The sequence below is a fragment of the Lissotriton vulgaris genome, chromosome 7 (genome assembly GCF_964263255.1).
Source record: "Lissotriton vulgaris chromosome 7, aLisVul1.2, whole genome shotgun sequence".
NCBI lineage: Eukaryota > Metazoa > Chordata > Amphibia > Caudata > Salamandridae > Lissotriton > Lissotriton vulgaris.
This window is the reverse complement of record NC_141695.1, coordinates 1053565059-1053588056: the sequence shown is the minus strand read 5'-3', so window position 1 is coordinate 1053588056 and position 22998 is coordinate 1053565059.

Below are 22998 nucleotides of genomic sequence, written 5' to 3'. Positions count from 1 at the left end.
GGCTAGTTTCGTACTGAAAGGGCACCCTTCCACTACAAAATACTATTCTTAGGCCTAATTTAAAACGTTTCTACCTTTGTGTGTGTGCTTTACAGTGCAGCACACATTCAAAGTTAGAAAGGTTTTGAGAAATAAAATCTTCTCTTATACATTACACCTGCCATGATGAGGCATACTTTTTTGGCGCAGAGTCCTGTCTACCTTTTTGACAAGGCAGGGCATCGCAACAAAATACATGTGTGGTTGAATGGAAATGCCTATGTGCCACCCATGGAACACCCCTTTGATTTTTTTTTTTGATTTTTTTATTGTTGCATCATAGAACCAGGGTACAAAGTGGGTCATCTGCTGGCGTGGCGTCAACATTCAGCCACGGTCAGCCGTGCGCGCAACATTTCTGCATACAAACTTGTGTAATTTGGTATTTCCTCCATTAAACAGTACAGATCAATCAGATAAGTCTTCAGGCTGGGATACAGTAAACGTGCTCCGTAAGGGAGAAAGGAGAGTAACAGTGGGCACGTGAATTCCCGCCTTGGGGGCGTTGGATTGGGGGCTGTACAGTTTGCATAGCAGGGTTACCAGGTAACTGGGGGGACATAACTGTGGGGGGGAGCATATAGGCGTTGGCAAGAGCATCGTAGAGGAAAACAGGTGTCGGGCGTCGGGAGGCAAGGGGTTCCCTCAGTATGCACTCACAGTGAGGTGGAACAGTCAGAAAGTGGAGGCATCCCGTGTATGTGAGTAGTGGGATGGTTGACATGGGGGCGGGGCATTGACGAGGGAGTGTGAAGCACCGGGATTCGGTACTAGGATGAAGGGCAACAGTCAGGGACTATGGGATCACTCGGGTGGGGGGGCGCAGGTGGGTCTTCTGTGTGCAAGGACTGCCGGAAGCTATGAAGGAGCATGGCCCATTCCATAGAGATGGGATGTTTACGCGCACCCCTGGCTTCCTCCTCCCTAAGGGCATCCTCCTCCGCCGCCGCCCACTTACAGACCGCCCCCGTCCAAGCCGCTATGGGGGGACCCACCGGGGATCGCCAATGCGTGGCTATGCATCTTTTTGCCAGCAGCAGCGCCAAGGACACAAAGCTTCTGTGTACCGGTTCTTGTTTAGAGACGTGAAAAATGCCTAGCGCGCTGGATTCCCAGGAGGCTAGTGTTGTGAGGCCTGTGAGATCTGCCAGTGTGTCGTGCACCGTTTGCCATAGGGAGTGGAGGTCGGGACAGCTCCAGAACATGTGGCGAAAATCTGCATCTGGGGAGCGACATCTGGGGCATAGGAATTGTGTTGATGGATAAAACTTTTTCAGACGCGCCGGGGTGACGTATGCCCTGTGTAGTATATAGTATTGAATGTTTTTGAAATGAGCATTCCTAGAGATGCGTTTCGGGGCCTCAAGCGCCTTGGTCCACTCTGAGTCGTGTAGTGCGCGACCGATGTTTTCCTCCAATGTGGCCCGTTGGGTCGTCAGGGGAGCGTGCGAGAGTTCCCGGATCGATTTAATTAGCCAGGTGACCAAATGGCGTCCCACTCCCATGTGCAGGATAGTGTGTATCACTGGATGTGTGTCAGGTTCACCGGCCCGTAGATTATAGTAGGGACGGAATCCCTCGAGTAGCTGTTGGTGTCTGAGAAATTGACCTGGGGGGAGTTCGAACTCAGCGACCAGCCGGTCGATTGGTTTCAGCTGACCTTCCTCGAAAAGCGACTCCATGTCCGTGATGGCACAGTGTGTCCGTTCAGCAAGCATTGGTGCCGAGAAATAAGAGTCCCTTCTGGGGCAACCTATCAACAGTAGTAGCGGGGAGTATGGGGTTCTACCGGGGGCCATCCGGTGGATCCGCATCATGCATTGACGCGCTACTGTGACTTGAAGGGGGTATGTATGCCGGGGTTTGGTGCCCGGGAGGAGAAGACGGGTGAGTTCTGGGGTTGTGATTCTGCCGGTCGGGGTAAAAGTCTCCTGGGTATAGCGGTCCGCGGTCCAATACGACAGCCATTGGAGCGGCGCCGCCAGGAAGTAGGACTCAAAGGAGGGAGCTCCGAGCCCGCCTTGTGTTGTGGGAAGTTGGAGGGTTTTCAAGGCCACTCTGTGTCGGCCTGCGCCCCAAATAAGGGTACCAAGGAGAGAGTTGAAGTCCCGGAAGAAGGACCTGGGTGGTACCACAGGTAGATTCGTGAAGTGGTAGAGAAGTCGGGGAAGCATCACCATTTTAGCCAGGGCTATCCGCCCTATCGGGGCTAGTGGGAGCTTGTTCCAGAAGGCAACAGTCGGGCGTAGGCTAGCGAGCGCTTTATGGTGATTACTGTCGAAGATGTCTGCCGGAGAGTGGTACAGGCGGACCCCGAGGTACCGGGGGGCTTCCGCGGACCATGAAAGGCTATGGGCCCCCAATCCAACGTCACGGGAAGGTAAGCCCGGGTGGAAGGGATAGATCGTGGATTTGTCCCAGTTCACCTGGAGTCCTGAGGCGTCTGCGAACTCAGCAAGTGCCACCCCTATGGGGGTTAGGTCCGTCTCGATGTCCCGGACGTATATGAGGAGGTCATCTGCGTACATAGAGACGCAATGCGTAACGTCCGCGAGCGGGATGCCCCAATGTATTCCCTCCTGGCGCAGTCTGACCGCCAGCGGTTCGACAGCCAAGGCAAATAGAAGAGGTGACAGGGGGCACCCCTGTCTCGTGCCTCGTGGAACCTCAAATGTAGATGAGAATGTTTCCCGATCCGTACTCGCGTCGTCAGATCGGTGTATAGAAGGCGTGTGTACGCCATGAGTGTCGGGCCAACGTTGAGACGACGCAGGACCGAAAAAAGGTACGGCCAGGTGAGGGTGTCAAATGCCTTTTCCAGATCCATGATTAGGCAGGCGGCGCAGGCGAATCTGTCCCGCACCTGGTCCTGGAAATGGAAGACACGGCGGATGTTCTGTGAGGTGTTCCTTCCGGAACGAATCCACATTGGTCAGGGTGGATCAGTGGGCATATGACCTGGGCGTACCTGTCAGCCAGGATCTTCCCGAGGATCTTACAGTCTGCCGACAGGAGCGTGATAGGACGATACGATCCCATGTGGAGTGGGTCCCTGTGGGGTTTTGGGAAAGGTAACGATCACGGATTCCCGCAGTGACCGGGGCAGCACTCCCAGATGGAGGGCCGCCGTGAACATCCGAGCCAATCGGGGGACCACCAGGGGAGAAAACGTCAAGTAGTATTCTAGTGGGAAGCCGTAGAGCCCCGGGGCTTTATTCCGGGACAGGGCACGCAGTGCTTGGGTGATATCCGAGGGTGCTATTTTAGTGTCAAGTGTACGCTTGTCAGCATCCGATATCGTGGGCAACATCAGTGGATTGAGGAAGCGGTCCACGGATGATGGAGAGTACCGGGTCGGGGCCTCGTATACCTTTGCGTAATAGTGTTGGAACGCCAGGAGGATCTCAGCTTGAGATCGCACTAGCACACCCTCCGGGTTGATAATATCCGTGATTGGTTTGATCTCGGTGTCCTGCCTGGCCATCCAGGCAAGCATCGCTCCCGTTTTGTCCCTGTCTTTGTGGACTCTGGAGGCATAGGCCCGGAAATTATATTTCCGAAGATCAGTACAGGCAGCCTGGTATATCGATTTTGCCTCGGCCGTGAGCGCGGCGTGTTCCTCCGAATCATCGGTTTGTTTAGTGAGTGCAGCTAGGCGCTGTTCCGAAGTCAGGAGTGTCTGTTCTAATGTGTGGCGAACCCCTGCAATCTGTTTGATGCATTCCCCCCGTGCCACCACCTTAAATGCATCCCATTCCACTAGTGCCGATGATGCCGAGTTCGCGTTGTGTGAGAAGTAGTCTTGTATGCTGGTTTTGTGTGTGTCTCTAAAGACCAGGTCTGATAAGCAGTCTTTAGGGAGGCGCCAAGTGGGGACTGGAGGGTGCGGGGGGTGCCAGGTCAAGCGCAAAATGTGGGCATCATGATCCGAGAGGATCCGACCTAGGTAATCCGAAGAGGATACCCTAGCGAGGATTGGTGCAGAGCATAAGAATCTGTCTAGGCGGACCCGAAGGTTGTGAGGTATCGAGTGGAATGAGTAAATGCGTGCCAGTGGATGTAAGTGTCGCCATGCATCGGTGAGCGCCCAGTGTGTGGTCCAAGCTCTAAAGAGTTCTGCTTGCCGGGGGACCGGGGAGTGTGCGGGGGGGTGTGATCGGTCCAGAGTGGGGTCCAGCGAGCAATTGTAGTCCCCCCCCTAAGACCCATGGAACTGTAGTGAACTGTGCCAAGACTCCTGTGAGGTGGTCCCAGAATTTATCTTGCTCAGTGTTAGGGGCGTAAATGCTGCCCTGGAGGATCCCTTGTCCGTCTAAAATTCCCTCTAGTAGTGCATATCTGCCCTCTCTGTCTACCACCCGTCTGAGTGTTCGGAAGGGGTGCCCGGCCTAACCCAAATTAAGGCGCCGCGCGCGAATGCTGAGTATGTCGTGGCACAAAAGGTCCCTCGCCATTTGGTCTGTAGCCAGCCCAGTTCGGTAGCATTGATATGTGTCTCTTGTAAAAATGCAATACTGGCTGACATACGCTTAATGTAGGATTAGACGGAGTAACGTTTGCTGGGTGTGTGAAGGCCTCGTACATTTAGTGTGAGGACGTTAACATCCGACCGTGGAACCGCCATTACTAAGATATCGTGCTTGTGAATGGGGCCCCCTTGCAGTCCCCGAGGACAATAAGGTCATGTGTTTCGTGTGTGCTCCTGCGCGCCATGCTTCCATAAGTGCGGGGGAGGAACTGACGGGGATAACAATAGGTAGAACCAAGGGTGGGCAACAGTCCCAATACCGGGGATATATCACCAGGGGTGGCATATCCAAACTAGTGTCCCACTAGGGGAGAAATATAACAGAATTCTGCGGGGGTGGCAGCATGCGTTACTGCCAGGCTTGTGCGCGAATCGGGCTTTTGTAGGAGAGATGTCTATCGCGTACGAGCGCCTACAGGTAACTGGTTATGCAGTCTTGGCTCACAAACATCGCATAGCACTTTAAACAACCAAGAAAAGAGGATACAGCAATTGTCTTTCCGTCCTTCATGAAGAGGTGCCAGGCTGTGCAGCCAGGGTAGCGTCCATCGTGTGTGCTGCAATGAGGGGGGAAGAGATTGGGCCCAATCCTGACATTGTGCCATCACTGTCCCGGTCCTTCTCAGGGGTGAACAGGTGCGGTTGGCTTTCCAGGTCCGATGCAAGGGGAGATATGTGTAGTTCAGTCACCGCTCTTAAGGCGTCATGCCTCTCCTGCATGATTTGCGTGAGATCGGGTGAGCCCGAGTGGGAGGATGCTTGGCTTTTGGAGGGACCTGTCTGGGTACGATTCGTGCCTCGTCTTCTGGATCGTCGCGAACCGTTGTTGTGCATCCGCTGGGGTCTGAGCTTAGGGATCAGCGGACAGTGGAATTCAGTCCAATCCTGTGCCTCCTCCGCCGTGGTGAAGAATATGGTCTTCCCTTTGTGTAGCACTTTGAGGCGAGCTGGGAACAACAAGGAGTACTGGAGATCATTTGCGCGGAGGCGTCTTTTAACCTCCAGAAAGGTAGAACGCTGCTGCTGGACTTCTCGGGCATAGTCCGGGAACACCATGATCTGTTGGTCCTCTACTTGCAGGCGGCCCGCCGTCCGGGCCACACGGAGCACCGCATTGCGGTCTCGGAAGTGTAGGAACTTAGCCAGCATGGGGCGTGGAGGGAGACCTGGCTTGGGTTTCCGAGCGGGGACCCTGTGGGCTCTTTTGATAAAGAAGAATGCTGAGCGCTCCGACTCGGGGGTGAACGATCTGGTCCATGATTCCATGTAGGTCAGAGGGTCCGAGTTTTCAATCCCCTCCAGCAGACCCAGGACGCGGATGTTGCATCGCCTCGAGCGTCCCTCCAAATCAACCGTGCGATCCTCGAGGGCCGCCACGCGGCGCAGGACCTCCTTCATGTCCACTTCTTGCGTTTTCACCGTGGGTTGTAGTGTGGCCACAATCCGTTCTCCCTCCTTCACTCTGTCCGCCAGCTTACAATGGTCGTCGCGAATCAGGCTAATGTCCATCGTCAAGGCGCCCAATCGTTCCTCCATTGAGAGTCGGGATAGTTCAATAGCCGCCAGCACCTGGTCCAGTTTCGCCGATAATGTGGGGTCCGTATGCGGCGTGTTGGCTTGCGTCCAGGTCCTCGTGTGTGGCCTCTTTTCAATGGCCGTTTCAGGGACGGCAGTCACCTGCGAGCCCTTCGGTTTCTCCATGGGTCCGGAGAAGAGGGCACCGCGCCCCTGTAGATTCCGGGGACAGTGCGCTGTCAAATGCCAGTTTGTTGGGGTAGTCGACCACCCGGCGGGGGCTGGTTACTCAGATCTCGCTGGTGCCAGGGCGGTTATGGGTTCGCCTCGGGGCTCCAGTGGTGCAGTAGGGGGCCACACGGGTATCCACGGGTGCGTACCATCAGGGGGTTCACCCCCAAAGACAAAGTCCGCCCAGAGAAGGGGGGCTTCTCGCCTTCCACAGCCTGTCAGTGCAATGGCGGCTTGTTCTCGCCCCTCCACTCGGCATAGGGATCAGTCCCTGTGCCGGTCGCTGGGATCGTGGGCCAAGCGGAGGGTCTTGGGGGTCCGGGGCAGCGGCAGGTCGTCCTTAGTGCGGTGTGCGGCCGCCACAGATCTGGGGGAGCGCCGCCGCCTCTAGACCAGGGCTCGCACCAAACACGGTGTCCAGGTTTCCGTGGGCGCCATGTTGGAGTCAGGCGCCGGGACTCGCAGAGCCGCCCGTGGTGGTAGGAGCGCCTCGGCCTCTCTGCTCAGGAGTTGACGTGGCAGGTGTCCTCCAATGGGCCCCAGAGAGAGCAGGAGGCAGTTGGGAGACTGGTGCTGGGATCCTCGGGGCGGGGGGAACGGACACTCACCGCCTGAAGTAGAAGCCGCGGCTGTCAGGAGGGCTCGGCGCCGTGTAGGCGGTGCGTCCGCAGGCGCCTCTCGGTCTGCGGCGGCAGGCAGGGCCGGTGCAGGAATAGGGTCAGACTCCCGGTTGAGCAGGAGCGCTGGTGAAGTGGAGCTCCGGTATGGCGGCCGCCATCTTGTGCGCCAATGCGCGGTTGCGGGAGAGAGCTCGGCCCAGAGTACACTGCCGCAGGCTGGCTGCACCACACATCTAGGATCTCTGTATCCGCCGGCTGGCTGCACTTCTCAGGGTCTCCATTCGAGAAATGGGTGCTCAGCAGTGCAGACATCTGTGGGACGGAGCTGCGATCGCCATTTTGTGGCTCGGCGCACGGCCCCGGCAGGAGATGTTTCGAGCGGTGCCGCACGCTAGCAGCACCCGCGGTTCACCTGGAGGATGCCTCTGTGAGTGGGGGCATTACAGGTGCCCATTTTGAAGGCTGAGGCTCCCGGCGATCTCTGGAACTGGGCAGGATGCTAGCCCGATCACGGAGCCTCAGCAGAGCACAGCCGCCATCGTGGCTTGCTAAGCCACGCCCCCCATGGAACACCCCTTTGACGCGAAGCAGATATTTCGGTCTTGTTTCCAGCACAAATCAATTTTTCCCAAGAAAGAGAATTTGAATTCAAGGCTTCACACTGGTTTGCATTACATTTTGCACCAGCACAAAAGCTTTGATTAATCTGGCACATTTATGTACGGGCACTCATTAAATATATTTCTGTAGAATGTTTAATGAGTGCAGAAAACAACCTTCGCAAATATGAATGAGACAGAAACAGCACATCTATTTAACCAGCAGTAAATTACTTTTGACTTCTTTAGTGGAGTATTGGTGTTGACAATTGCATACCCTCTGAAATTTGCAATTGGAACTTTTCTGATGAAGGCTGCAGTTGCGTAGGCCATTACTAGAGTTCAGTCTTTAGTCATGAAAATCCGAGTGACTTCACCCGTATAACGGCTGTTAAGACAGCTCTTGACCACATTACCCCCTTAAAAACAGTGAAGATAAAAGAGAAATGAGTACCGGCTCCCTGGTACTCGGAAAAACTTAAAGAGGAGAAGGGACGTTGCAGGGTTCAGGTAAGAAAGTGGAGAAGGGGGGGCGGAGCTAGCCAGCGTCGATGGCGGACGTGTGAGCTTTCGGCTCCTCGCCTAAGCCCCTACAATATCCTGATAAACTATCCTACCGCATGCCATCGTAGCTGAGTTCGGTACCTGGTGACCCCTGGTACCCCCAGACCCGATTGAGTGCACCGGAGCGGCCGTTGATCGCGGAGAAAACCCGGAGGAGATCCGTGAGGAGGAGAGGTGGCGGACCAGGCCTGAAGCCGCGACCTGCCCTACGGAGTAGACCGCACGACGTCATCCGACGTGCGGCCCCGAACACTGGAGGAGACGGCGTGACCGGTGCTGGAATCGGAGCGCTGACACTAGGACGCACGGGAGGCCTCCCCCCAGTCACACCGCACCACCCAAGGGCTAACGCCACGACACTACCTCCCAGCAACACCTCAACGGAGCGGGAGAGCACGGTGACGAACGGACACGAGCTGCGGGGGCTTGGGAGACACGCCGGCGTGCACCCCTTAGCTCGCCTGGGAACCCACACACCGCGACATAGCAGTTGAATGGACACTGTCGTTGGCAACCCGGAGAGGTTAGCACAAACTCCGCGGACTGCGGTGGCCTACACAAGTAGCTTATCAGAGGTGGCGCTCTCGATATAGCCGCCATTTTGGCCCACCCGCTCCACCAACGCTGGTGCGGCAGCCGGGAGTGGTGAAGGAGTGAGCGGAGCACTACTCTCGCGGCCCAGCCTAGACTGCGACGAGGGGGTTTCTCAGAGACAGAGCCCCCCCTTGCACTGGGAGGACAACATGGGGAAAAACGATGCGGCGCAGGCCAAACTCTCGTTTGAACGCCGGAGGCTGAAGGGGACTGAGCCACCGGCACCGGAGGCCTCCCCTAAAGGGGCTGCGGCGACAGCGGCACCTGCAGAACTTCGGGACCTGCTGGCGGCGATGGAGAAGGGCATCCAGGACAGCATCGAGGCGGTGGGCTCCAAGATAGACGCCTTGTCGTACCGAATGGACCGCATGGCGGAGCGAGTAGACAAACATGCGGAGCGCCTAGATATGGCGGAACGGCGCCTCACGGAGGCCGAGGAGGCGCAGACCGAGTGGGACAAGGACCGTCAGCAATTCGGCAGGCTGCTCCAAGTGATCCGCGACAAGGCTGAGGACTTAGAAGCGCGCTCCCGCAGATCGAACATTCGTATAACGGGAGTGGCGGAATCGACTTGGACTGGCAAGATGGAGCTCTACGTAGAGAACATGCTGAAGGTGCTGCTTGGGGAGGAGGCCTTCTCCCCAATGTTCATTGTGGAGAGGGCGCATCGCACTTTGGGCCCCCAACCTCAACCTGGCGCGCCTCCCCGACCCATCATAGTGAAACTCCTGCACTACAGGGACAGGGACACGGCCTTGCGGCTGGCTAGGGAAAAAGGACAGCTCCAGATGGAAGGCATGAACATATCGCTGTACCCCGACTTCACAGCCAAAGTGCAAGAGGAGCGCCGTCAATTCATTCCGCATAAGAAACAGCTCCGCGAGCTGGGACTTGACTACGCGATGCTTTACCCGGCCAAACTGAGGATCAACTCTGGCGGGAAATCGTACTTCTTCACAGACCCTAAAGAGCTGCAGAAGTCGCTGAAAACGTGGGCCAGAGAACGTAAGGAACAACGACAGCAGCACGGAGAGGACTCGGGGGCAGCATCGAACCTGGAGGAGCAGGACTGAGGCGGTGCACCCAGTATGTATGGCTCCCCTCTGTGGGTAGGGCCGTCAGACATGCTACCACGAGAACAATGTGCGACCCCATAAGGTGAGCTGTACATCGGATTAATTTTGGGACACTTGATGTGAGATGGGAGGAGTAGCCACACCGCGAGGCACGTTGCCCGGTTTTGCGGGGACAGACTACAAGTGCCGGAGAGGCGTTCAAAGTATTGACATTGAGGACGGGTTTGGGGGGAACGGGGGAAATGGGTGAGCTTAGTGTAAGGCATTGGAACGCTTTGGGGCTTGGCAGGGGTGCAGAACTGGAGATAACCTTTGAAACCGTTGGAGGTTCTATGCAGTCTTGGCACGCTTTGCCCCTGTGCTTTTGGTCGAGACACTCCCCAGGGAGTTGGGACTTGTATTGCCTAACACCTTGAGGTTCTTGAGTTGATGGGGATTTGTGGGGGGTTCTGTCTGGCCGGGTTGGGGGTGGTCAGCTGTGGGTGGGGAGGGGACAGGGGGGCGGGTTCTGGAATTGGGTTTGGGGAGTTCGTTATTGTTCGGAAGTTGAGGGGTCCGTGGTTTGCTATGAGAATCGGGTTTGGAGTGAGTGCATGTGAATGGAGTGACTGTCTGGCCGCGCTGGGTGCTGGTGCCCTGGGCTGTGGCGCACCACCTGCCTATGGCGTCACTGTGACACGTTGTGATCTGAGATGTCGGCTGCTGTAATGCCTGAGCGCCCACAGGCCCGATGCACACTAACCCTGCTGACCTGGAATGTGCGTGGGCTAAACGACCACCGCAAGCTGAGGAAGGTTATGAGCTTTCTCCACAGACATCATGTGGATGTAGCCCTGCTGCAAGAAACACACCTACCTGTTCATAGTAATATGTTGCAGTCTAGAGGGTTGGCGGGAAACATAGTGGCGGCGGGCTTCACCACTCACGCGCGTGGCGTGATTACCTGGGCTAACCCCTCCTCGAGATTGAAACTGACCCCGGTACATGTGGACACAGAGGGTAGATATGTGGTTGCTAGGTGCGCGGGGAGGGGGCTTGATCTGCTATTAGTTAACGTTTATGGTCCCAATCATGATAATCCGGAGTTTTACGCAGCCTTGTCGGCCACATGTAAGGCACACACACACTCCAAAATGCTATGGGGGGGGGACTTCAACTTTGTATTTGACCCTGACAAGGATCGTTCTGCGGGCCCTGCTCGAAGGCCAGTGGCGTCTGCTGTCTATATGAGAGCGGAGATGACAAAGCTTGACCTGGTGGATGTGTGGCGGGACAAGCACCCTACGCAGGGCGGATTCACGCATTACTCGGCCTATCACAACATACATACAAGAATAGACTACTGGCTATCCTCCTCCTCAGTGCTTGGCGGCATCAGCTCGTGTACAGTTCTCCCGCGCACACTATCGGATCATTCCCCAGTCCTGATCAGTCTTTCCACCGCCAGGAAGGGGATCCCGCCTTACACTTGGCGTTTCCCGCCCTATGCCCTGCTAGACGACGCCTTCCGCGGGGAGATGGCGGAAGACATAGAACGCTACTTCGCCACCAATATTAATTCGGTTGATAGCTTCTTCACTATATGGGAAGCCTTCAAAGTGTATATTAGAGGAATGGCCATGTCCAAACACTCCAGCGTCCTGCGCTCCATTAGGAGGGACCTCTCCGACTTAGAAAACAAGCTGGCGGCCTTAGAGAAACAACAACTGGCGGATTCTGGTGGCGACGCAGGACAGGCGCTCCCGCCCCTGCTGGCGGAATACCACGCGCTCGCGGACAGAGAAGTCCTTTACATGGGCAAGTACGCCACTGCCCGAGCTTACGGGGAGGGAGAGAGGCCGGGGGCGTTGCTGGCTCGCATGGTCAAGGGCTCCCGGAGACCCTTAGTGATAGAAGAACTGCAGACCCCGGAGGGCGACAGGGTAGTTGAGGAAGATCAGATACTGGAGACGTTCCGGCGCTATTACACGGAACTCTATCGTTCCAAGGCGGCGGGTGCGGAAACGGATATTGACGATTACTTAGACTATATCTCAATGCCGTTCCTCAAGAACTCAGACAGGGAATTTCTTATGGCCCCATTCCACGAGGATGAGATCTTAGATGCACTGGGAAGCATGCGGTCGGGGAGCGCCCCAGGCTCTGACGGTCTTACGGTAGGCTTTTACAAGGCTTTTAAAGACCTCCTGCTCCCGCACCTGACCGCCCTCTTTGATAACATCTGCGACGATGGAGAAATGCCACCCTCCATGCGGGAGGCCTTGCTGGTTACGATCCCGAAACCGGGGAAATCTCCGGATCTCTGTGGATCGTACAGGCCGCTCAGCTTGTTGAACGTAGACGCGAAGCTGTATGCAAAGGTGCTTGCCAACAGGCTGGCTCTACTGGTCCCGGACCTGGTGGCTCCGGAGCAATCTGGTTTCGTGCCTAGCCGTAACCTGACTTATAACATACGCACGGTATTGGGTACGATACAGCATGTGAAACAGGAGAATCCCGCGTTGGCGATTTTCCTGGATATGGAAAAGGCGTTCGACTCCGTCGAATGGCCGTTCATGATCAGAGTGTTGCGAAAATTGGGACTGGGAGAACCGTTCTTGCAGAGGATAGGGGCACTTTATCACCACCCCTCGGCCCGTCTGCGCCTGGGTGACAGGGTTTCAGACCCGATACACATCAGTAGGGGAACCCGCCAGGGATGCCCCTTGTCACCACTGCTGTATGCGCTGGTGGCGGAACCACTAGCTTGTGCCATGCGGGAATACCATAGCCTGGAAGGTGTCAGTTTCCCCACCTACAAGATTGGCATCTCGACATATGCGGATGACACCTTACTGTATGTCCGGGACCCAGAAACCAATTTGACCTCGATTCTCAGGGAAGTGGTCCGATTTGGAGCGCTCTCTGGACTCAAAGTGAACTGGGACAAGTCCATTGCTTTCCCCCTGACCCCAGTCACGAGGCCTTTCGAGATGGAATATCCCCTACAGTGGACTGATGACTCGGTACGATACCTAGGCATCCGCCTTCACACGGATCCTGAGATCCTGATCCGGGACAACTACGGGGTAGCGTTTAGCAAGCTGGTGGATGATGTGGATGTCTGGATCAGACTCCCCCTCTCCTTGTTGGGCAGGATTGCCCTCATGAAGATGATAGTGCTCCCCCGGTTCCTCTTCCTCTTTGTCAACATTCCGGTTGTACTGTCGAGGGTCTTCTTTAAGCGATTGACACAGGTCTTAATCAGGCTCACCTGGGGCGGGAAACAACCCCGAGTCAAGTGGGCGACACTGACACTCCCATGTGAAATGGGGGGACTGGGGGCGCCAGACTTGGAGCGCTACTACCGAGTGGCACAGGCGATACACTTACACTCATGGATCCATGGAGATCCACGTACACCACATCTCATCCTAGAGCGGCTGTTCGCTGACCCACACCCCCTGCCGGCCACGATCTGTCTCCCATCGGACCGAGCGGTCGGGCAGATGGACTCGCTCAAGGCGACCAACCATGCATGGCACGCACTGATGAGAGAGCGGGGATGTGACTTGATGTACTCCCCACAGATGCCGGTGGCCTGGGCTCTATGGCTTGACCCGCTCAATGAGAAAGGGGTAACAGAGGCCCTAAAAGCCCTTGGCGTACAGACTATGGAGGACTTGTTCTTGGACGGTACCCTGAAAACCTGGGAACAACTCCCCCCGGTCACCCCGGCTCCCTCGCTGCTACTAAGGTTCCAGTATCACAGGATCAGGTCAGCCTGCCGAGAAATACTGGGCCCCTCGCTACAGGAGCCTGAGGAGGTCCCTGAAGTGACGTATATTATTAAGACTAAAACTCCTACGAAACTGGTCTCTATGGTCAACAAACTAGGACCCTCGCACCAAGCGTTGCCTGACTCTGCTCCTAGAGCGGCGTGGGAAACGGATCTTCAAGCCCCCATCGATGACGCTATGTGGCGCTACTGTTGCGCCAACACCCGTAAAGTTTCTCTTAATGGCAGGCATCGTTTGGTGCACTTTAAATTTCTGCAGAGGGTATATTATACCCCTGAGCGACTACACCGCTATGGCTTGCGTGGCTCCTCGGAGTGTGAGCGCTGTTGGGCCCGGAACGCTGATTTCTTTCATTTAGCCTGGCTATGCCCGGGGGTGAGCTCCTTCTGGGAGGAGGTCTTTGCGGAGCTGGGCAGGATTCTGGGAGAGCCACTGCAGAGATCCCCAGCGCTCGCACTGCTGGGCTTCTCCAAACCGCTGGCCCCCTCGTTGGGCAGGATAGTGGATGTGGCGTTGCTGTTGGCCAGAGGGTCGTGGCAACGTGCTGGATGCGCGGGCCACTCCCCACCAAAACGAGATGGCTTAGGGACCTCCAATACTGCTGCACCCAAACGGAATTGTACAGCGAGCTGCTGCCGCCCAAGAGCAGGCCGAAATCCTTCTGGGACCTCTACAAGGACCACTTACTAAAGGGGGAGGGGGACGACACTGACTCGTCGGAGGCAAACGAACTTCAGGCCGAGGAGTTGGAGAATGATTTAGAACTGGGACACCCGCCACAGGGGGAGCACTGAAGCTTTTCTTGTAGGAAGAGGGACAAAGGAGGGCGCAGATGGTACACGGGGAGGGTGGGTTGGGTGCGATAAGAACTAGAAGACGGCTCGGGTGGGGGGTGGGTGCAACACACGCTTGGGTCATAGACGACATCACTCACATAGGATGAATAACAGATACTCCATCACTGTACTCAATAGCAAACGGGGTGGGCCTTGGGGTTGTTTAGGGGTAGTTTCTTCCTGGTTTTCCCTTTCTTTCCTTCCCCTTTCTTGTTGTTGCAAGACCGCACTACTACACTTGAATGGTATGATTGCCGACTGTCCCATTGCTCAGCTGAGGCCTTTCAGGGTACGATAAGACTGGCGTATATTGATTTGTTCCATTACCTTGCGCCGCCGGGCCTCCGGGATGCCGGCACTCAGGCTGTGTATAATGCTTTCCGGAATTGCCCACCGGGCCTTCATGAAGTGTTGTGAACTGTACATTTGAAATACAATGTCTCTTTATTCTGACGGTTGGCGATACCAAAAATAAAGGTCTTTTTAAAAAAAAAAAAGAAAGTGGAGAAGGACCAAAAGCAAGGAGGACAAGTGGGCCTATAATTTGGCACACAGAGCTTATCTAGGTCCCTGCAAAACCGCCAGGAAAGAACATCTGAATGTACGGATTAGGGAGGCAAATAAGTCCTCACAGTAATTGTTTAAGATATTAAAAGAAATTACCAATCCGACGGTGAGCAGCACAGCGGGCCCTCACTCTCAAGACCTATGCGATAAGGCAGCCATCTACTTTAGAGAAAAGATAGATAATATCTACAATTCGCTGGGGGATAGTGAGACCGCAAGGGCTCCCAACATGATGAGTAGGGACCCTTCCCTACCCAAGCATGTCTCTTTTTCCAGCTTCACCACAGAGCAAGTAAGGGCGGCTCTGGCAGCCACTAAATCAGGCTCAGAGGCAGATTGTGCCCCTTCCTTTGTGATGGCAGAACTGTCCTCCGTTCTAGCCCCCTCGCTCACTGCAGTCTATAACTTCTCTTTGGGTATGGCCAGCTTCCCTGATAAGTGGAAAAATGCCTTGATTAGACCACTTTTGAAAAAGACGTCAGCGATCCATTAGAGATGAAAAACTATAGGCAGATATCTCTTCTGCCATGCGGAGCTAAGGTAATGGAGAAGTTGATCAACCAGCAGCTGTCTGGATATTTGGAACAGAATCAACTTCTAGATCCTGCTCAATCGGGTTTTTGAGCAGGATATACCATGGAGGCAGCCCTGATGGAAGTCACAGACAGCATTAGAATGTCCTTTGACAAGAGGATTCACACCATGCTCGTGCTTTTAGATCTGCCGGCAGCCTTTGACACCATCTCACATTCTATCTTGCTTGGCAGACTGCAGGAGATCGGTGTCGAGGGCCAAGCACTGACTTGGCTGGAAAGCTTTCTGGCAAATAGATCCCAACGGGTAAAACTGGAGCCATTTATGTAAGATCCCACCCCATTGGATAAGGGAGTTCCCCAGGGCTCCATCCTAAGCCCCACTCTGTTCAACATATATGTGGCCCCGTTGTCTGCCATCATAAGATCTTGCGGGTCTGAGACGATCTCATATGCAGACGACACTCAGGTGATCATTCCATTTGATCCGGATCCATGGGTCATGAGAACCAAGTTTACGGTATGTATGTTGAACATAGCGGCCTGGATGAGAGATACATTTCACCAGCTTAACCCAAACAAGACAGAGATCCTCCTGTTTGGGAAGGCGGAGGAACTTTGGTCTCCGGATTGGTGGCCCTCGGAACTGGGGATCTCTCCCTCCCCCACTAATCAGGCTAGGAATTTGGGAATCCTACTGGACTGTAAGCTATCTTCTGAGGATCACGTAAAAGCATTATCTAGTTCCTGCTTTGGGATCTTGAAAATATTGAGGAAAGTCTTTCCTTGGATCCCTCTGGATACAAGAAAGACCCTCATCTAGGTGTTGATTGTGGGCAGGTTGGACTATGGGAACGCTCTCTTGGTGGGCGCTAGGGAAGAACTCTTTTCTAGGCTCCAGATATTGCAGAACACCGCTGCAAGATTGGCTCTGAACAAGCTCAGACGTACCCCATCCCATCCCCTGCAGTTATGTTATGTTATGTTATGTTATGTTATGTTATGTTAGAACAGTATTTCTTGAGCGCACGGCTACCCAGATCGGGTGTCCCGGCGCTTTGGCAGAGAGTCCTGAACACAACCAAGAAAAACCCAGCGACAGACACACTGTAGGCCCACTGGTTAGGCGGAGAAAAGGAGCGTCTTAAGCTCCTTTCTAAAGGCCAGAAGATTATTAGCCTTGCGGAGTGATAGAGGAAGCTCATTCCACAACCTGGCCGCCATAAACTGGAAGGACCGGCCTCCCATCCGCACGCGTTTGATCACTGGTACCTCCACTTTAGCCAGGTCAGCAGATCTCAAACTCCTCCGGGGAACGTAGAAAACAATCCGCTTCCTGAGATAAGCTGGGCCAATGCAGTGGAGGGCTTTAAACGCCAACGTGAGGACCTTAAAACTAATTCTGCTGGGGATAGACAGCCAATGCAGCCTGCCGCGCAGTAGAGAAGCACTGGCTCTCCGTGGAAGGCCAAAAATGGCTCTGGCCGCCGAGTTTTGGACAACTTGTAATCTGGATACCAGATATTTAGGCAGACCAGAGAAAAGTGCGTTCGCGTAATCTAAACGCGAACCCACGAGTGCTTGCACGATGTTCTTACGATATTGAAGGGAAAGCAGAGGGAGAAATTTCCTCACCATCTTCAAGATACCGAAACATTTCCCCGCCAGGCCCGTGATGTGGGGACGAAAAGATAGACTGTCGTCAAATACCACACCCAGATTTTTTACTTGGGCAGATGGTTTCTTAGGGGGGAACATGACGGAAGGCCACCACGATTTCCAGCCAGGGTCCTCAGCGCAGCCAAAAAAGAGCAACTCGGACTTATCCGAGTTACATTTCAGGTTCTGGTGCTGAAACCATGCAAAAACAGCACTCAGGCAGTCTCTGATTCTGTCGCCATCAAAAACCTCTCCCTTCCTGCAGGTAAACAGGAGCTGGGTGTCGTCAGCGTATGAAATGACCCGGGCTCCAAATGCCTCCGCGACCTTCGCCAAAGGGGCCACATAAATGTTAAATATGGTGGGGCTCAGGATGGATCCTTGAGGCACCCCCACCTCTAGCGAAGGCATTTCCGCGGAGAACGGAGGAGCCCAGATCACCTGCCGACGGTCGGTTAAGAAGGATTGAAACCAGTCCAACACCGTCCCCCGCAGACCTACCTCCCGGAGTCTTCGGAGGAGGCCGGCGTGGGGGACGGTGTCGAATGCCGCCGACAGGTCCAGCAAGACCAACATAGCCTTTCCCCCCAGATCAAGCGTTTCCCTGATGGCGTCGGTCACCTCCACAAGAGCTGTCTCCGTACTGTAATTAGCACGGAAACCAGATTGGGAGTCATGCAGCAGTTTGTTATTCTCTATAAAGGTGGTAAGAGTGAGCTGAACATGTTTCTCCGCCACCTTCGCCAGAGCAGGGAGGAGGGAGATTGGTCTATAGTTGGCCCACTGTAAAGGGTCGAGCAGAGGTTTCTTAATGAGCGGGAGAATAAGAGCATGCTTCCATTCTTTAGGGACCACTCCAGAACTCAGAGACATGTTGAGCAAGGGGTTCAGCAAGTTGTTAATAGCTGGTGCCACCGAGCTCAGGCATTTGGCCGGACACGCATCCAAGGGGGATCCAGATTTCAACCGGGAAAGCAGCTCCAGAGAGGACTCGCAGGATAACGGGGGGAACGTCGAAAGAGTGGGTGCCTGCTCGGCTGCAGCGGATGGAAGGACCTTCAGATCACTTTCCACAGCTGCGGCCACTTCCAGGGATTCCACCCGATCGAAAGAGTCCTGAATCCTACGGATCTTGTCCACAAAGAAGTCAGCAAGCTGCTTGATCCACTCCTCAGTATGGGAGTGAACCCTAGCGGCCGCCACCGGCTCTGTGAATTCCTTCACAATTCGGAATAGTTCCCGACTCGTGTTATCAGCCTGGTCTATTCTATGCTCAAAGTAGATCTTTTTAGCTTCGGCAATCTGTCTGTGGTAAGATTTTATCGCACCCCTGTACTTCAGTTTCTCCTCAGGCGCATATCTGCGCCGCCAGAGCCTTTCAGATCTTTTGCAGTTCTGGCGCGCTTTCCGCAGAGTAGCGGTAAACCAAGGAGCGGAATCCTGGCAGGGGGCTGTCCTGACCGGTTTCCGAGGGGCAAGCTCCTCGAATCTTGTCCGAAGCCAGTCCTGGACTAGCGGCAGGTCGACTTCTAAGTTCCCAGACGTAATGCAAGGATGTGCATGGAGTGCCTCAGCGAGCATATCAGCTGACACCAGGTGAAAGGCTCTCGCTTGACGAGACCCGTCCTTATAAGCTCTTTGACACGTCTGGTGCTCAGCTAACAACACGAAGTTAATTAAATAATGGTCGGACCATAGAACCGGCAGAGGGGAGGACACCTTAATTGGCACAGTGGAAAAAATTAAATCCAACGTATGCCCTTTCACGTGCGTTGGACTATCGATGAAAGAGGTCAGTCCGAGCATCTCGGTAATGTCCCGTAATTTAGATGCATCGGCGTCAGTTGACAAGTCCATGTGCAGATTTAAGTCGCCCAGCAGTACACAGTGTGCCGAGCGCACACAGGGTACTGACAGTGCCACCTGTAAATCCTCGAAAAACGAGCCTAAAGGCCCTGGAGGTCTATAGATCAAAATTCCTGTGCAGGTATGTGAAGCCGACAACTGGAGACTAAAGCCCAGAGCTTCACAACCAGCGATATTATCTACAGGATAAGAGGTGCAAACAAGGGACTTGTCAACAACTAAGGCCACCCCACCACCTCTGCCTCCAATTCTATCCCTCCTTAAGATGGTAAAGTTGGGGGGAAGGGCACTAGCGATGTCCGGTTCCGAGCCAGCCCCCAGCCAAGTCTCTGTCAAAAAAAGACAGGAGAGTTTCGAAAGTGTAAGGAGGTCCCAAATTTCCATGGAATGGCGCGGCAAGGATCTGGTATTTAACAAGGCACACTGACATTCCAGGGGGAGGGAGAGGGGAGCGCGAGATGGAGATGATATAGGACGCCAAGAACATCCAGGGCACCCTTTAGCCAGGTGTCGACCACCAGGGAAGAGACACTTACAACCACTCTTGGGGGGACGAAGCGCACATAAAACGGCCGCACTATACCTAATCATCCTACACACCTACCCAGGATGCCAGAGTACCGCCTCGGCCGCCTCCGAGACGCTGACGAGCGCAGACGGGCAGGACTCTGGCACGACTCAGGCGCAGTGAGGGCGCCACCGCTGCGCGTAACCGCTGCGCGATTTCAAGCGAGCTTTAAATAGCGTGCTCTCCGCGTCCCAGCTCACCTGGACGCTCCAAGATGGCGCTCACACTCCACTATCCCTGCATTGGCTGCCCGTGAGGAAGAGAGCAATTTTTAAACTTCTCATTTTGGTGTTCCAAGCAAGGCAAGGCCTGGGCCTGGCATACCTAAGAAAGAAGGTGAGAGCATATATCCCGGGGCACCAGCTGAGATTGAGTAATCAAAATCTCTTAGTCCCTTGTAAAATAAACAGGGACAGAATGGGAGGTCACGCCATTTCATATCTTCCCCCCTTCCATTGGAACAGGCTTCTGGATGGATTGGGTGGCTGTTCGTCTTTGGGGCACTTTAAGAAGAGCCTAAAAACACTTGGCTGTTCTAGGGGCTCCGGCTGAGCGGGTGGTCGGTTCTCTTGCTGCTTGGCGCCGTGAGATCCCCTTGGGATAATTTGTCGCGCCATACAAATGTTAAATAAATAAATAAATATAACCCCGTGGTGAAAGATGGCATCCTGTCAACAGAGCAACTCCTGACATTGCGTCACCACATTAAAGTTGCTCAGAACATCCATGATCCTTTTACAAACAGATGCCTGTAGGTGGGTTTTCCAGCAGCAGATACCTGTTAGGGAGGGGTAGGTTAAGTGAGCAAAGGGAAAGGCTCTCCTATGAATACAAACACTGCAGCCCATTTGTGCGTGTACAAGGGACAGGAGGAGAGAGCTGCACTGAGAATCCAAGGTGTTCAGCATCCTTTGAAGGTCGTGCATCGCCTGTACTGGGGTTTGATGTATGGGAGAGTAGTACTTAGGTAAAGGAATCTGTGGAGTCCCAGAGTAATGGAAGTTCATGCGCGGCCGGACTGCATGGGTGGGGGACGATTTTGGGCCTCTGGGGGCCGATTTGTTTCAAGGCCTTTTTTGTAGCATAGCTGCAAAATCGGCCCTGTAACAAAATCGGCTGAAAACCGGCCCTGGCAAAGAGTTCGGCGGCACCCCCAACTGCCCGGGGTGGGGGGGCGGCCGAGCACTTTAGCATGGCCGGTTTTGGTTCCCAGTCCGGCCCTGAGTTCATGGCCCTGATGCAGGTAGAGTGGCAGCACAGTGGCAAGACTACGGCGCATATTAGCAATGGACGGCGATAAATATCGCAAAGCGTGCTTGCCGCTTTTTTATTTATCGCCATCTATCGCAGGAATTATTTTCGCCCAGTTAGCCAGTTATTAACAACGCATATCACCGAGGCGATAAAAATTCCAGTGATAGAGGGGATATCGCTGTTTTCCATGGAACAACGCTGGTTTTCCAGCGATGTTCCATGGCAAACGGCGATATGCTTGATGATAGGCCCTGTGGCCTTAGCCACACAATCCACCCCCCATGTAAGGTATGCCTTAGTCTGGAATTTAACAGACGTTAAATTCCAGCTTTAAGGCCTAGTTAGCGTGAAAAAAATCAGTGCTAAACCGGACGGGGCTTCATTGTAAATACAGCAGAGCTCCATTACTGATATTTTATGATGTAGTTGTGAGGGGCACGCCTACCTTGCATCTCTTTAGCGATGCAAGGTGAGGTGATAGGGAACCGGGCGTTAAGGCAAGGAAACACGTGCTTGCATGTCCTTGCCAGTAGTGCAATGCCATTGCCGCCGCTTTTCGGACGAAAACGGCCGCTAAAGCGGCGATAATGGGCTTGATTATATGCCCTTAAATGTGTCAGAGAGAGAGACAATAAAGTTTGGGGAAATGGCAGTACAAAGTGTTAGCTATGCATAGGGAGCTATCACTGAAGTGCACTGAACAAGTGAAGGGTGACCAGCAGTGCCAAAGACACGTCTTGCGGGGGTCATTGAAGCATACAGGGGGGCAGATGAAGAGCATCAGTGCAGCAAGCCTTATTCCAAGATTCTGGATTCATAAAACCGCACCCTATTAGAGGATGGTGAGGGACAGTGGAGGACACATTTTGTGGGGTGCTACAATCCTGAAATCACAAAGTCCCTGCGTTTTAAGGTCAGTTGTGTCACAGTACACATTGTGTAGGGTCCTGTAATGATTAAACAATACAGCACCACAGAGGAGGAGAAGAACTTGGGTACAGACGTAATTCTCACAATGGGGATGCAGTACCCAATTAACCCCTCCCCTGCTGATGACGGAACCGCTCCGTCATCAGCTACAGTTGAGCTGTGCTGATGACGGAGCGGTTCCGTCATGGCCCGGGCGCCGCGCGGCAGTCTTAATGAGCGGGGCGGGTCATGACGGAACCGCTCCGTCACCAGCACAGCTCAACTGTAGCTGGTGATGGAGCGGTTCTGTCACCAGCATGCGGCGGCCGGGCGGCCGCCCCGCCCCTTTAGCGCTGCGGCGGAATAGCCGCCGCAGCGAAAGGGTTAAAGCAATTGGTACCTGAGGACGAAAAGCGGTCAGTGAACCATTCCTCATTTTGGGGGTGCTTGGGCTAATAATGCTGACAGAACCGCACACATGTGCACTATGTGCTTCTAATGCGAGGATAACACCAGCAAGTGCTGGTACTTTTCCTCAGAAGTCAGTTCCCTATGCTGGGTTACACCACCCAAGTCATATGTGGAGTGCCTGCTATCACACTACCAAAAGGCAGAGTTGTGGGTGTCAGGTGAGAGGTTCTGCTGCCTCTTATCAGAGACATACCTTTGCCACTGAAAATTGTGCACTGGCAGCAGGCTGGCATGGACACCTGTAATCAACAGTTGAGACTAGCAGGTGGCGAAGAAGGCTCACTAAAACGTATGTTTATGTTTTGAGTACAGTGTGAGGTATGTAGTGGTGACAACATCTCTGGACAGACAGCTAAAGTTGCCTGTAATGAGATCTTGAAGCGACTGGGACAGACACAAGGAGAATTAGTGCCAAATAATCAAAGGAAAAGCTTGAAGTCATGTAGGACTAAGCAAACATTAGACTATGAGGTGAGCAGCTTGGTTGTCACTGCCACATGTTATGTAGAAGCTTAAACCAAATAATTTAATCACTGTACCACCATTCAAAAAAATTGTTGGGTGCAGTGTCAACCATGTGTTTCTGTTATATGTTGCTTTTAAACCAAGGTAAGAAAAACCTGCTCTAACTTGAATAGCTGTGTCAAAGAACAGGACCATTTTAGTGATTTACTATCCCTTAAGCTTTACAAAAGAAATACAATTGAAATTGAGTTAATCACAACATTAAACAAGTAATGAATTTAATATTAGCTAACTATTTTCTATACAGTGGCAAATGTATGTATTT